The sequence below is a fragment of the Seriola dumerili genome, unplaced genomic scaffold (assembly GCF_002260705.1).
Source record: "Seriola dumerili isolate Sdu_G_001 unplaced genomic scaffold, Sdu_1.0 BDQW01000200.1, whole genome shotgun sequence".
In the NCBI taxonomy this organism is placed as follows: domain Eukaryota; kingdom Metazoa; phylum Chordata; class Actinopteri; order Carangiformes; family Carangidae; genus Seriola; species Seriola dumerili.
The window spans coordinates 2,720,759-2,734,596 of NW_019174455.1; the positions used below are offsets into that span (position 1 = coordinate 2,720,759).

General features: G+C 41.7%; 1 protein-coding gene across 1 annotated transcript in view; it reads left to right on the plus strand.

Annotated features, from left to right (window-relative positions):
• Positions 1–7,082: 7,082 nt before the first annotated feature.
• LOC111228096 (zinc finger protein GLI2-like) overlaps positions 7,083–13,838 on the plus strand; it is a 91,374-nt gene continuing 84,618 nt past the window's right edge. The window contains exon 1 of the mRNA XM_022753906.1: positions 7,083–7,170. The gene's annotated coding sequence lies outside the window, so the exon portion shown is untranslated. The remainder of the gene's footprint in view (positions 7,171–13,838) is intronic.

The following is a 13,838-nucleotide window of genomic DNA, read 5'->3' on the forward strand; positions in this document are numbered from 1 at the left end:
AGGGTTGAAGCACATCCAACCACTCAGCTCCATTTACCTCAGCAGAAAATATTTGTCTTTTGGAAGAATTCAACAGTAACAATGACGTTATACTTGAAGAGTGAAATAATCAAAAGAAAAATCTGATTTGTGAAAGAAACTAGCTGTAGTCGCTACAAACTTCCCCTTCCCATTGCTCAAATTATGAGCCAAGTTTTCCTGTTTTTTGTTGTTGGGTGCTACTGCTCAGTGCAGGTGTCATTGATTGTTACCATGGTAACTTGGGCCTTAGGACTGAGTTAGCCTGCGGGTTAGGTGCCTAATGTTTTTGTCTTAAAATGAGCCAGTCTTTATTTTTGTGAAGCAGTCTGACTAACGTCAGGCTGGTCTGTGAGCAACATGAAGACTGGACCAACATATTCAGTCTGGTGTGACCACCATCTGCCTCATGCAGTGCAACACATCTCCTTTGTACAGAGTCGATCGGGTTGTTGAGTATCGACCGCTCCTCGTCAATGGCTGTGCAAAGTTGCTGGATATTGGCAGGAAGTTTTATATGTTGTACAAACAGATCTGGATTATCCCAAACATGCTTGGTGGGTGGCATGTGTGGTGACCTGCATTGTCAGCTGTGAGGATATACCTGATATAAACAGGTGTGTGTTTCCACATTATGTCCAATGAGCTGAGTTTACCACAGGTGGACTCCAGTCAAGGTGAAGAATCATCTCAGAGATGCTCAGGAGAAATGGAGGAACCTAAGTGTTATAGCAAAGTGTCTGAACACTTATGTCAATATGACATTTCAATTTTTCCTTTTTGATAAAGTTGCAAAAAAAGAAATTTTGTTTTGACATTGTCATTGTGAGGTATTGACTGTATACTGATTAGGCAAAAATGAGTGGTCTGAGGGCTTTCTTTAGTTAGGATCAGTTGAGAAAGTCTTCCCTAACTGAATTAACATGGAAGAAAAACTCTTCAAATAGGCTACTTAGTGTCTGAGAAAGACGATCTGACTGAGCCTTTAAAGGCAACCATGCTGCAACATTTAAAATGACCATTAGAGGGCGGCATTTTATAAGAAACTTTCACTCAGTTACTTATAGTAACTGAGTGAAAGTTTCTTATAAAACTGATTGAAGTTTCTTATAAAACTGATTGAATGTATTTCTTTTCAGCTGAGGAAGTTAGTTGATGAAAATAGAAAATCATAGCACTAAGATATAAGTGTTTTCTGACCCAGTGGTTGGGATTGGTTTTGAGTCCCAAAAACTGACACTTTTCTTTGTTTTTCACTCTAATTTTAGCTTTCTTGTGAAATACTCTTTCAAATGTTCTTTGAAGTCTTTCAAATAAAACAATGTGAGAAGTAGAAATCGCCGCTCATGTCCACATGAAGCCCATAACCTGTGATGAGGGGTCAGATAAGTAGACATGACTTTACCCTAAGAGGTCACAGGTCAAAAGGGTTGGTATAGTACACACCATGATATACTCTACTATAGCAGTGCATGTAAAATCATATAATATAGCAGTATAACAGGGAAATTATGGACAGATGCAGAACCCATCTCACTTAAAGAAATGTCAAAAATGAAAACTGAGTCGTTAAATATACATGACTTTGTTATTATTTTAGATAACTTCCATTTACACATCACTTAAACCATGTAAAATGAAATGTTTAACATCCCGTCATTTTGCTCTTCCCCACCCAAACTCTTCTCATCTCTACATGTGTGCACAACCTGAGCCTTTTCAGTGTGAGACACAGGCGAAGCTGAGCCCTGAGAAAACACTGCAGTGCTGTAAAGGGCGCACAGAGAGCGGTTGAATGGACTGTCAGGAGCTCAGAGATGGGAAGATAAGAGGACAAAGTGTGTACTGTGCTCCAGCAGAGGGCCGCCTCACTTACTTCACTTACCTCATCCACTCTACGTGGAGGTGAGTGAAGTCGGTCTGACTTATCAAGGGCTGAGGACAGAGGCTGCTGTATGTTACACTGATTGTAAAACCCTCTGAGGCAAATACGTGATCTGAGGCTTAAAAAAAAATAAAATAAAACTTCACTTGACTTTGAAAACCTGCTTGTTACCAGTTTGTCTTGTGTATCAAGCACACATAATGACAAAAATAATCACCAGTTTTTTATGTTTTGCACATTGCACTAGTGATGGAAGATAATGCAGTGTATTAGGTTTTTATGACAAATTTTATGTGAAAAGATGTCATTATTTTTTTTCATTTTAAGACAGGAAAAACCTGTTTAAACTTCTGTACAGGTCAAAAAAGTCCATATAGTCTAAAGGCAGATGTCCATGTGTTGTTTGATTATAAAGCAGGTCTAGGTTCTATATTAATACTGTGAAAGTATCAAAGCCTCAGTCCACAGAGAAATGCACACAGCCTGTATTCAGAAACTGAGCCTTAAAACCAGCCGTCAGGACTTCTGGAACTTTGTGATGTCACAACAAAGCAGTCACCACTTCTCAGCCATTCCCCAAGCCCCGCCCACCTTGCAGGATTTAGTTTCTCTTGCCATGTTTCGACCAAAAAGAAAAGTACTTTTCTTCAGGAACTAAAAGGTTCCTGTGGCCCATTGTTGTCTGCATTTCCACCGCGGCCTAAAGTCCCAGGAAGATTATGCAAAATTATTACTTGACAGTATATTATTCACAGCACTTTGAGGATATAACATGAACGAAAATACAGGACAGAGTGTGTCCCGTATATATTCAATACAGGACACAGCATTTTATTTTCAAGTACGTGATGATCCCATATTATATGTGACGGCGCTAACTCTCGCCACTCAGGTTGCCTGTTTCAGTTTTTTTACCTTCTTCTGGACTTGTTTCGCGGTGTGGAAAATGTGTTTGCTCGCTCTGTCCTCGCTCACTGTGGACTTGGCGAGTGAAATAAAATGCAGTGAGTACTCGACCAATCAGAAATGTTCAGCTCTGCAGACCACACCCCCCCCATCCTGAACCTTTGGAAAGTACCACCCCCAACCAGGGACTTTTTTGGGGGTTGATCAATTACCCTGGAGCTAAATTTAGACCCTGGTTCCTGCGGTGGAAACGTGCATAGTCCCTCAAAAGGTTCCTGGTTTCTGGGGAAAGTTCCTGCGGTGGAAACGTGGCTTCTGAGCGTTTACCTGAAATCTGCTGTATTTGTATTTGATCACAAGTACAGGCTCAGAGCCTCCTCTCTTCTGATTGGCTCACCGTCCTGTTGTCCCTAGAGCTTAAGAGAGAAGCCTGAGAGAGGAGATGTAAAACTACATTGAGATGGTTTTTGGTTTTTGGTAAAACACATGTATAAAATATGGGACCTTTAATATAAAGAATTACCAAAAAAAAAAAAAGAATATAGTTTAACATTCTAATCAATTCAATGATTAAATGGGCAAATTTTCATTATAAATGTGCAGGTACATTCATCATATTAATATGACTCAGGGAAATATATTAAAAAAAAGATCATTAACCACCCAATGCATCAGTCAAAACTATTGTAAAGACATACATTTATTGGCTATAATTGAGCACAAGATCACGTTTGAATTTGTTTCAGATTATCAACTGAGATCATTTAAACAACATGTTCCCCCATAAACATCTGGGTAAATAATGAGCAGGCTGCAGATGTTATCACAGAAGAAGACATCAGGTAATATGACCAAAACCATAATCTTATTATCCTCTCAAACTTCAAATAACGGCGTCTCTTCTCCTCACCTCTTCATCTTTGTTCCTTTTCCTCCTTGTTTCTCCTCTTTGATTCTCGATCCAGCAGCTTTACTGTCTCTACTTTGCGGTTACATTCCTCTATTCCAATCAGAAAAGGCCGACCGGCTCATTAAAATTCCTGCCTGTAAGACCATAGTAGCACGGGGAGGGAAGGCCAGCGAGCCTGACACTGGCATTCACCCTCCTTTTGAGGCCGTGCACAGGCACAGAGGCACAGGGGACCGCAGGGGCCGCTCATGTGCACAGGCTGGTGTTGAGATTGGGCACTGAGGCATGATGCAGCCGCACAGAGAGACAATAGGGGGCAGCACCTCGAGCCCCAGAGAACGACCAGGCCTGACAATCCCTCTGTGACTCAGTGTGTTTTCATCCTCTTCATCTTTTTGTCTCTCGTCCGAGGAGCCGAGCAGCAGCTCAGGAGTTTGAACTTTGGTTTCCATGTGTGAGTCACTTTCTTCCACATCTTCCACTGAGACCTTAAACCGCCTCTTATAGAGTATGTGTCTTTATTTGTGTGTGTGTGTGCGGTTTTAGTACTTGTGATTGACGGGCATCCGGACACTATGAGAGCCTCAACATAAAGGGATGAGCAACGAGTGGAGAATGAATGAATGAGTCAGGAGGGACGACTTGTTTGATTTCTGCTCAGTTACTGTACTTGTGTGCAACTTCAAGATGTTACTTTACTTGACTTTTTTCCATTTTATTTTACGCTGATTTTTCACATTTCAGTGGGAGATGTTATTTATAATAATAGAAATAGAGTTTATAAAACATAATACATTGTTATGAAGAAGCCAACAATATAGAAAAGCACTTAAAATGGTTCGACTTGGAATAAACTACAACACTAAAATGCTGCTCACCTGTGAATGCAGGATTATTTAATAAAATTTATACTAACATAACACACCTGACATAGGCTGGTACTTTTTCTTTTGGGACATTACGCTTTGACAGTTATGTGAGTAAATTAAAATCCTCTAAATTTTATATTTCCCTTTGTGTCATTGTTTAAGAAAGGAGGTCAGTAGAACAGAAAAACATTTTTTTGAAAGATGCTAAAATAATGAAAAGACACGAAAACCTGTTTTATTTTCTTTGCTTTGGTTGAGGGACACTCCACGGTAAATGTTACATGCAGCAGTGATTTGTCTTTGTTTGCAGGATGAATGTCAGCTGTTAGTCTGTGGTGTTGACGTCGTGGGGTTGATACGTCTGGATCATCGACCCCTGACTCTAGAACACACCAAGGATCCAGACAGCTCTGTGATCATTGTGAATATCACACATGAATAAATTATACAATACATGAACACTACAGTGCACACATTTAAACACGATGAACTCAGTGGCCACATCCTGTAGTCTTATAATAATAACCTTATTTGTGTGGCACAGTTCATACACGTGCAACTCAAAGTGCTGGAAAAGTTAAAAAAAATACAAAAATAAGACGTGAGAAAAAAATTCAAAGGCCCACATCTGACATAATAATAAGTTCTGATACCAGTAAATTACATTACATAAGAGCTATGAAAAAACTGAAGGTTTTAAGATTTTCGTTTTTAAGCTGTCAAGTGAATCATCTGATCCGACCTCGTCTGGAAGCTGCTCCAGAGGCAGAGACACAGACTGCAGCATCTCTGTGTTGTAGTGTCAGAGGATCTTCTGGATCTGGACGGGGCAATCCCACCAACATATCAGATGAATACTTTTAGGTCTATAGTGAGTTACAGCAGGTACTGTATTAAACTGAACTGGGGTGTAGCGTCCTGGTGCATGGTGCAGAATATAAGTATTAGGCTACAATTGAAGATAAAGGGATAACTGACTGTGACTGTCCATTACTTGAATTCATCAATTAGATGAATTAGGAAAACATGCAGCTTATGTCTGAGACCCAGATTCACATGTGGAACATAAAGTTATTTTTACTCTGTACTGTACATTTCAGGTACTTTTTCCATTTTCTATTGTATTTCTATTTTCTATTTGTTTCTGTATATGGAGAAATTTCATTTTTAATACTGTACTTTGCTTTTACTGAAGTGGGATTGTGATTTCAGGACTTGAATCATAATGAATTTTATTCTGTGTTATTGCTTCTTTTTCTTTATTAAAGGATCTGAATCCACCACTTTCATAATTTCCTTTCTGCTCTTAAAAATAACTGTTACTTAAAAAAAAAAAAAAAACTAAATGAGCATTTAAATGCACAGGAGAGTACAGGGTGACTTTAGGTGAAATCTACATGAATCACATAATGAATGCTGTTTGTCCGCAGCACATCACTGCCGAATAAAAGGTTCCAGCAGAGATGAAAAAGCCTGGATGGGAATAAACAAAGCATGAATTATGAAGATTGTTTACTGTCTACTTTTTTGAATCAACAAGCTGTAGCTTTAACTATAGGCTCTGGGTGTATTTGTTGGTAAATGTTGAGTTTGGTTTGTTCAAGATCAGAGAGAGCCTTGATTATCCGTCCACCCACTCACAGAATCACTGCTCCAAGAGCCTTTTCCAACTGTAAAGACCTGCTGTAGGTGAGAGGCTACTGTCAACAAAGGCTCTGTTGTAACTGATTGAAATCTGTGTTTTTTAAAACGCGGCTCTAAAACCCCCGCGCGCAAAGCTGACTCCAACCAACGTCCCCAACAATGAAGCCCGTGAAAAATCGCGCAATAAATGAAACTTTATCCAACTTCTCTCCCGTCTACAACTGCTGGATTGAGTTAGCCCGGCCCATCTGGTGCAGCAAATGGCCCAACTCACCAGGGAGCGAGGGGAGTGAGAGAGGAGGAGATGGTAAAGGGGGGGAAGAGAGAGAGAGAGAGAGAGAGAGAGAGAGAGAGAGAGAGAGAGAGAGAGAGAGGGGGGGTTGAAAACAGATCAGCAGCTTGAAGATCTCAACACCACCGCATGTCTCTGCAACAACTGCCGAGTGAAGCCAAACCGCTTTGAGTCCCAAACTTTTTTTATGAGTAAAAAAAAAAAAAAAAGAAGCAGATATTTTACACACCATGTTAGTTTGCTGAAGACGCGCGCACAGCACGCACGCAAAGAGCGCACCTCCGAGGAGAAGATGGATTGTAAGAAAAAGTTAGACGCGACTTCTGCTCCGTACTGAGACTCTCTCTCTCTCTCTCTCTCTCTCTCTCTCTCTCTCTCCGGAGGTAGAAGAAGAAGAGGAGGAGGAGGAGGAGGAGGAGGTAATGCCGAGCAGCAGACTTTGCGTGCTCCAAAACTTTTCCTAACTCGGTTCATGGAGTTTCGCGTCAAGTCCGGAGAGGCTCGTATGCGCGTTTCGCGTTCAATGGTGGTGCCAGCTTAGTCCCAGTTTACGGGAATCCGACTCCAGGCAAAGTTTTTCCTCGGACAAAAAAGACTTGAGAGAGGAAGAGCTGCTGCGGTTTCGACGGGGGAAAGAGAAGTGGAGGTAAGATGCTGACAGGCGGCGGAGTTTGGGAGAAGTTGCTTTTCTAATGTCTTTGTGTTGTCTTTTATTTCCACTGTGCAAAAAAAAAGTGTTTTACTCGTGAGTTTCTCCTCCTCTCCTCTTCCTCCGCTGCCTGGCGTGTCAGCAGCAGATGAGGCTCAGGGCAGCTTCACATCTCATTTGCACTTTGAACTTATCTGACACAGGAATCCAAAAAATGTTTTGTCCTGCAACTTGATCCATATGGGAAGAGATGTGATCAGAAAGCTCGGCGCCAACGGCTTTTATTAATAGTTTTACAGAAACTGTTGCAGGATCCAAAAGTGAAATTCTATGGTTTAAAAAAAAAAAAAAAAAAAGTGCAGTTCAACAACCCTGCAAATGCATCTTTATCATAACATGAAGAAAAACACTTTTTCTTTCACTGTTTCATCTTTGGATGCTTAGAATGAAAAGCTGCACTGCACTAATGCAATCACTCTCACACTCCTCCCTCTCCCTCTCCCTCTCTCTCTCTCTTTCTCTCTCTCTCTCTTTTTATTTTTTAATCTCTTAATGCTACAAAGCAGAGAAACAAAACATAAGGCAGAGGGTTCGGAATGCAGCAGCAGCAGCAGCAGCAGCAGCAGCGTGGACACGTTACTGCCTCTGACAGGCCTGTGGGAGATGTGTACCTCTTGATGAAAGATTCAAAGTTTACTATTTGCTCTCCAGGCTGAGCAGTCAACAAACACTTGACGCCTTTGTGGGGCCCTTAACCAGCTATATTTGCTGTTGGCTTTTACCCCTATCTAACAGGCGCTGCTAATGATCTCTAAACTCATGTGTGGACTTACAAGTCCCACTTTTTTTTTTTTTGGCATGCTGATGAGACTTAGAAAAGTTGGAAAATCATTGCGAAGCTTTAGGAATAATTCTGTCTGTCTTTTTTTTTTTTGTTTTTTTTTTTTGTGAAGCTTTAAGTCACATTTGAAAATCAAATGGGTGTTTTTTTTTTTTTTTTTTTTTGGCATGCTGATGAGACCTAGAAAAGTTGGAAAATCATTGCGAAGCTTTAGGAATAATTCTGTCTGTCTTTTTTTTTTTTGTTTTTTTTTTTTTTTTAACTGAGTAAGAATACATGCATGTGTGTTTTCCGCTTCACATGATGACAAACCCAGGCAGGGCTGAGGTGATTTGCATGAGAATAAAAAAGAGAAAGTTTTAGTGCATTTGCCCATTGTGAAGAATGAAGAGTTCCAACAGTTAGGGCCTACGGAGAGTGAAAGGAGTAAAGAATGGATGAGCCTATTCAGCTCATTCAGCCTCAGTTCGGGGGCTCTGCTCTGCTCTGCAGCGTTCAGAGACCCATAGTGGCCATGTCACTTTCATCTCCACAACCCCAACCCCTGTGTGCTGTTGTGTGTCTGCTGCTGCTGCTGCTGCTGCTGCTGCTGCTGTAGCCCCCGTTTTCACACAGTGCACACAGGCCCCACTTTATTGATCTAGCTCCTTTTTTTTTTTCTGGAAATCCGCAGAAAATTTAATGAATCAAATACTGGAAATACTGTGTGTGTGTGTGTGTGTGTGTGTGTGTGTGTGTGTGTGTGTGTGTGTGTTGGAGAGAATAGGCCAAGTAGGAGGAGGAGGTGGGAGAGAGGGGGGTTGATTTTTTTTTTTTTTTTTTAAGCAAATACCGATGAAGTCTAGCGTACAGGGACAGAGAGGAGGGTTGGAGGAGGAGAGGGTGAGGAGGGTAAAGTCTGAGTGACTCTGAGGAGGGGGAGGAGCACCCCACCACCACCACCTCCACCACCCTCCTTCCCCCCTGCTCCACCACAACCACCCACTCCTGCTGAGTAAACTCAAAAGTTGTAGAGGAAAAAAATAAAACAGAGAGAGAACACCGTCAACCCCAACTCATCCCACTCTGACCCTCGTTTCACTCAGACACCGAACCAGTGGAGGCATTTAGCGGCCGTCACCTCATGGTGGGGATGTGTTAGGTGTGGTGGGGTTGGGGTGAGGGAGGGAGGGAGGGAGGGAGGGAGGCTTCTTTTGGGGCCTCGGTGGTTTGGTTGAAAAATGTTTGCACTGGAATTTAGAGGCTGTGGATGAAGAGTAGCTGCTGCTGTTTCCCTTAAGCGCTGTGTAAACCTCTGACCTGCTGCTGAACACACTGTAGTTTAACACAATATGTGACTGACTGAACCACAATGCAATAAGTTTATACTTTACACAACCCCGAGAGAAGTGGATGTTTGCATGCTTGGCGGTAGGCGGAGGAGTAACAAGGTTTGAAAAAAACTGAAGGGATGCTGCGGCATGTCTCGTGGCTGCAGTGCATTCTGGTCTATTGACGATGTAGGATGAGGATGTGCTTGTTCCTTTCTGACTGATGAACATAATGTAGGTTGAACCTTGCTCTTTGATCCTGAGGGGCTGACACCCGCACACATAAAATTGTGGATTTCTCCTTTTTCTCCTTTTATTTTTTTAGGCACAGGAAACAGGAAACTGTGACATCACCGACAGAAAAGAGCAAATTGTCTTGAATTGTTTTGTTGTCAGTCTCACAAATTCATATGTCACTCGTGGAGTTTGTAGTTGAAGTGAAATCACATTCTTGTTCTGCTGTTGAGCCTATTATATTAATTATAGAAGAATATTTATATTAATAATGGAGTCCATAATGGGGCTGCAACCAATATGCTTGAGCTGATATTTGATAATATCGAAAATCATGATATTTCCCATAATATGCAAAAAAAATCCTTCCCACCCTTCGACTCATTTTATAATATATTATTATTATTATATTATGATTACATATTACAATCTATATATGTTACATTATAAATGAATCTGTTTTTATTAATTGTCTGGCCTGTAAAATTAAAATCACTTATGTATTATTAGATGACAAAACAGTGAAAATTTATTGTTTCCCTGAACACAACGTGATATGTTCAAATTGTTTGTTTTGTGTGATCAACAGCACAACGCCTGAAGATTTTCAAGGGACAATGATGTGAAATAGATAAATGAAGGATTTAAAATTTTTTCTTGCTAAATGACATAAAATAATTGTTGGAGCACGGGTCCATGAAGTGATGTTTTAAATTAGCTCACTTGTCCGACAGCTCTGTGGCTCAAACATATTCAAATGACAATCAAATGAAATGTAAATCAGATCTTACTCAAAGATTCACCTCAACAAATGGCAGTTAATGGTAATGAATGTGATTTTAGCATCAGCGATCTGAGCACTGTGAGGCCACAGAGGTCGGGTGTGTTGTGGACTGAAACTTATTCATGTGCAGGGATGAAGTGGTGAGACGTTCGTGGCCATTTGAGGCGCTGTAAAAGGAAGCTTCGTGTTGAGCGATGCCACCACGGATCGTTCACAGAAGGACCAGAGAGAGAGAGAGAGAGAGAGAGAGAGAGAGAGATGATCACTTACATTCACATGTAGGGCCCTCCACTGAGTCCTTAACTGTTGGACGCTGCAGGATAGTCTCTGCTTGTTTTAACACCTGTTATTTCACACCGGTGTCTCATTCATTCTCCCTCCAGTGTGTGATGTTAAATAGGCTCACATCGTGCCTGGGTTTTGGGGGGGGGTTTGCATCTTTAACCTAGAGCAGCTACAACTGTGTAGCTCCAATCGCAGCACAAAACTTGAGGTCACGGTGGATTGAAGAGAACGCGTTCACGTCGTCTCTGAAAACACGTCAGTGGAAACAGAGCGGAGGCTGATGCGTGTTTAACAAGCCGCTTTAAGAGCTGCACGGTAAAATAACTGACAAGCTCATTACAGGCCGATTGACCTCATCAGTCACTGGTGGCGCTCCCTTTCATCTAAAGCAGGAACTGTATTTTCAAATCATGCAACTAGGCCCAACAACCCTGTTCCTGTTCCTGTGCCTCTGTTTTGTAATTCTTAAAGTGCAGAAGAAGAAACACGAGACCGCAGCCAGATCCATTATCTCCAAAAAGGGAGGGAAGCTTAAACAGATTCAGTCTTGTATATAGTCAGCCCCCGTGTGATGCATGATGTGTCATCACCAGCACGGTGCAGAGATTTTCCCATCATGTCCTGGGCGAACTCTTCACACACACTCCTCAGCTCACACACTGACTCATCGGAAACCCAGTTTCCCAAAAGCATTTCAGCAGTAACATCATCATTGTCTGTCGGCCTACAACAGAACAATGGTAGTTGTAGCTCTGGTCTTCTGGGGGGGGGGGGGGCTGCCCAGGTCACAGGAGGTCACTTAACTTGTGGGAGGGGGATGGTGGGACTGATTTCATTATCTCAACACAAGATAAACTCTCCGGACAATGGAAAGTGACAGGTTGTTTTTTTCAGGTTGACTCTGAACCTTTTTATTTGGCTGCATTTTACGGCCTGTTTAGTCTGGATGTCTGGATGGGACGTGAACTGTTGTTGTGTTTTTACATCACATGTCATTGAAATGAAAAGATTTACGACAAACAGAGAGACATTTGATGCACAATCTGAATCTTTGAATGGCTTGAATTTAGTTGATGCTTTTTGCTCATATGACCAGGGGGGCCAAATTAGGCCGGAGCCCGTTAGAGCTGAGCTCCACCTCCTTCATATCATATCATCATATCACACTTTTTTTTCCAATGTCCTAGTAAATATAACAGCACATGGGTCTTGATGAGTAATTCTCTAGACTACAAAGACAGAGATTTGAGGTGATTTCTACACTTTATACTGAAGGTCACTGGATGACATTGAATGCATCAGTAGTGAACAGCGTGAATATCCTCATCTGACATTCAGTCAAATGGTTTTGCTCCATGTTAAGTTCATTGCTGAGTTTGCTAACATCTCATGTGTACTCACTAAGCTCTAGGCATGTTGTCGCCCCTCCCTTGTGGTATCTGGACATTTCAATTTGAAATTTGAATTTTGAAAATACAGTTAGAAAATTCAGCCCATCAAGGTTTCCAGGTCTTGGACATAATATAAAGCCTTTCGTGGAGCTGCATGAAAGCTGATCAATCTTTGCGGGAATTTGGGTCGAAGACTACAAGTCAGAAAATGAAAAACAGTCTTGGCGTGTGGAGACAGAGCACTTACCAGACCTCTTTAGCCCATTCCACATCTTTGTTTGAGTTGCATTGTGGGTATAGGCACAAGGTTTTGAATCATAATAAAAATATATATAATGAATAAAAAATGTGGCAAGTTTTATTCTTTTTTTTTAAACTGTCCAATTGTGAGTCAGGTCATTGATATAGCAGTGCAGTGCTGAATAGATGGGAGTATTTCAACAGAGTAAACATTTGGAAGTTATCGTGTCTCAAATGTGGTATTTTGATTGCTTTCCTTTCTATTTTTAGTTTAATATCATTGTAATTTGAATATTGTCTAGTTTGCTGGTGACAGTCTGGGATCATCATACCTTCATCATTTGATCTTCTAGAACCTGGAGATCTCAGTCATTCAGGAGCTTTGTTTTTTCTTGAGTACTCATGAAATTTGTTATGGAAAGAATGAATGAAAATAGAAACCTACTGGATGGTAGACAGTCTTCTTAGAGAGCTTTAAGTGTGCTTGAATAGAGACAATACAAACCATGTCAAACCATCAAAGATGGACTGGGATTTCTTTTTCTCTCACCGACTTGGAGTGGTGCCATCTTTGATTTTTAATGGTTTGCACTAAATTCAGTCTAAGAGACATTTACACCATCTGTCGTAGAAGTGTCCACTTTAAATGTCTCTAAGGAGTTTGCCTACCACCCTGTGAGTTCATACCCTCCACATTCTTCACAGTTGTTTTGATTGACTGTGGGACTGAAAGTCCCAGATTCCATAATCTAGGATCCAGGTGATACATACTGTTATCAGAACCAGCCGTTGTTTGGACAGAAGAGGCAGGATTTTGTCATGATTTTAAATAACTGGTAACAGATGCCTGTGTGATGGCTTTTACTGTCCAAACTCCATCCTGTGGTGAATGAACTTTTTACCGGCTGGTGTGAAAAGATGCCATTAGGGATACAACTGCAAGAGGGGAAAAGCTCATGATTTCCCTTCACTGTATCATTATCACTTCCTCATCAAACACCCAACAGGCTTTTCTATGTGACTGCGAGCTGCTGAGATAGACTGACACAGGCTCGCACACAATGGTGTATTGTCTGCGATGTTTGCCACAGGCCCTAATCTGATGCAGAGGCAGAGATCGGGGTCTGTGCAGAGGCCGCTGACAACAAAATCAAGAGAGAGAGAAAGAGAGAGGAGGACAGAGGGGGGAGCGGGGTGTGTTTGTGCTGCTAACTCTGGGGTTTGTGTTGGGAGGGGAGAGGGCGAGGAGTTTGTAAGTTATGATTTACACTGGGAACCTCCCATAGCTACAAAGTCGACGCAGCCTCAAGGGCAGGGCGGCTGGCTTCCTTTTTTTTTTACGTTTCCATATGATGGGAGATATTAGATTCCACATCGCGCTGACTCAGTGCCAGGCCACAGTCTCCTCGCAGATACAAGCCGGAGACAAGAGATAGAGAGTCAGAGTGGAGCTTGGATATAGAGACATGTGGTTGTCTTTAGCAACCGGCTCCGTAACCTCTCCCTCCTCCCTCACAACATGTCTGTTGCTGCCATCATCTCCTCTCTCTCTCTCTCTCTCTCTCTCTCTCGCTGACTCT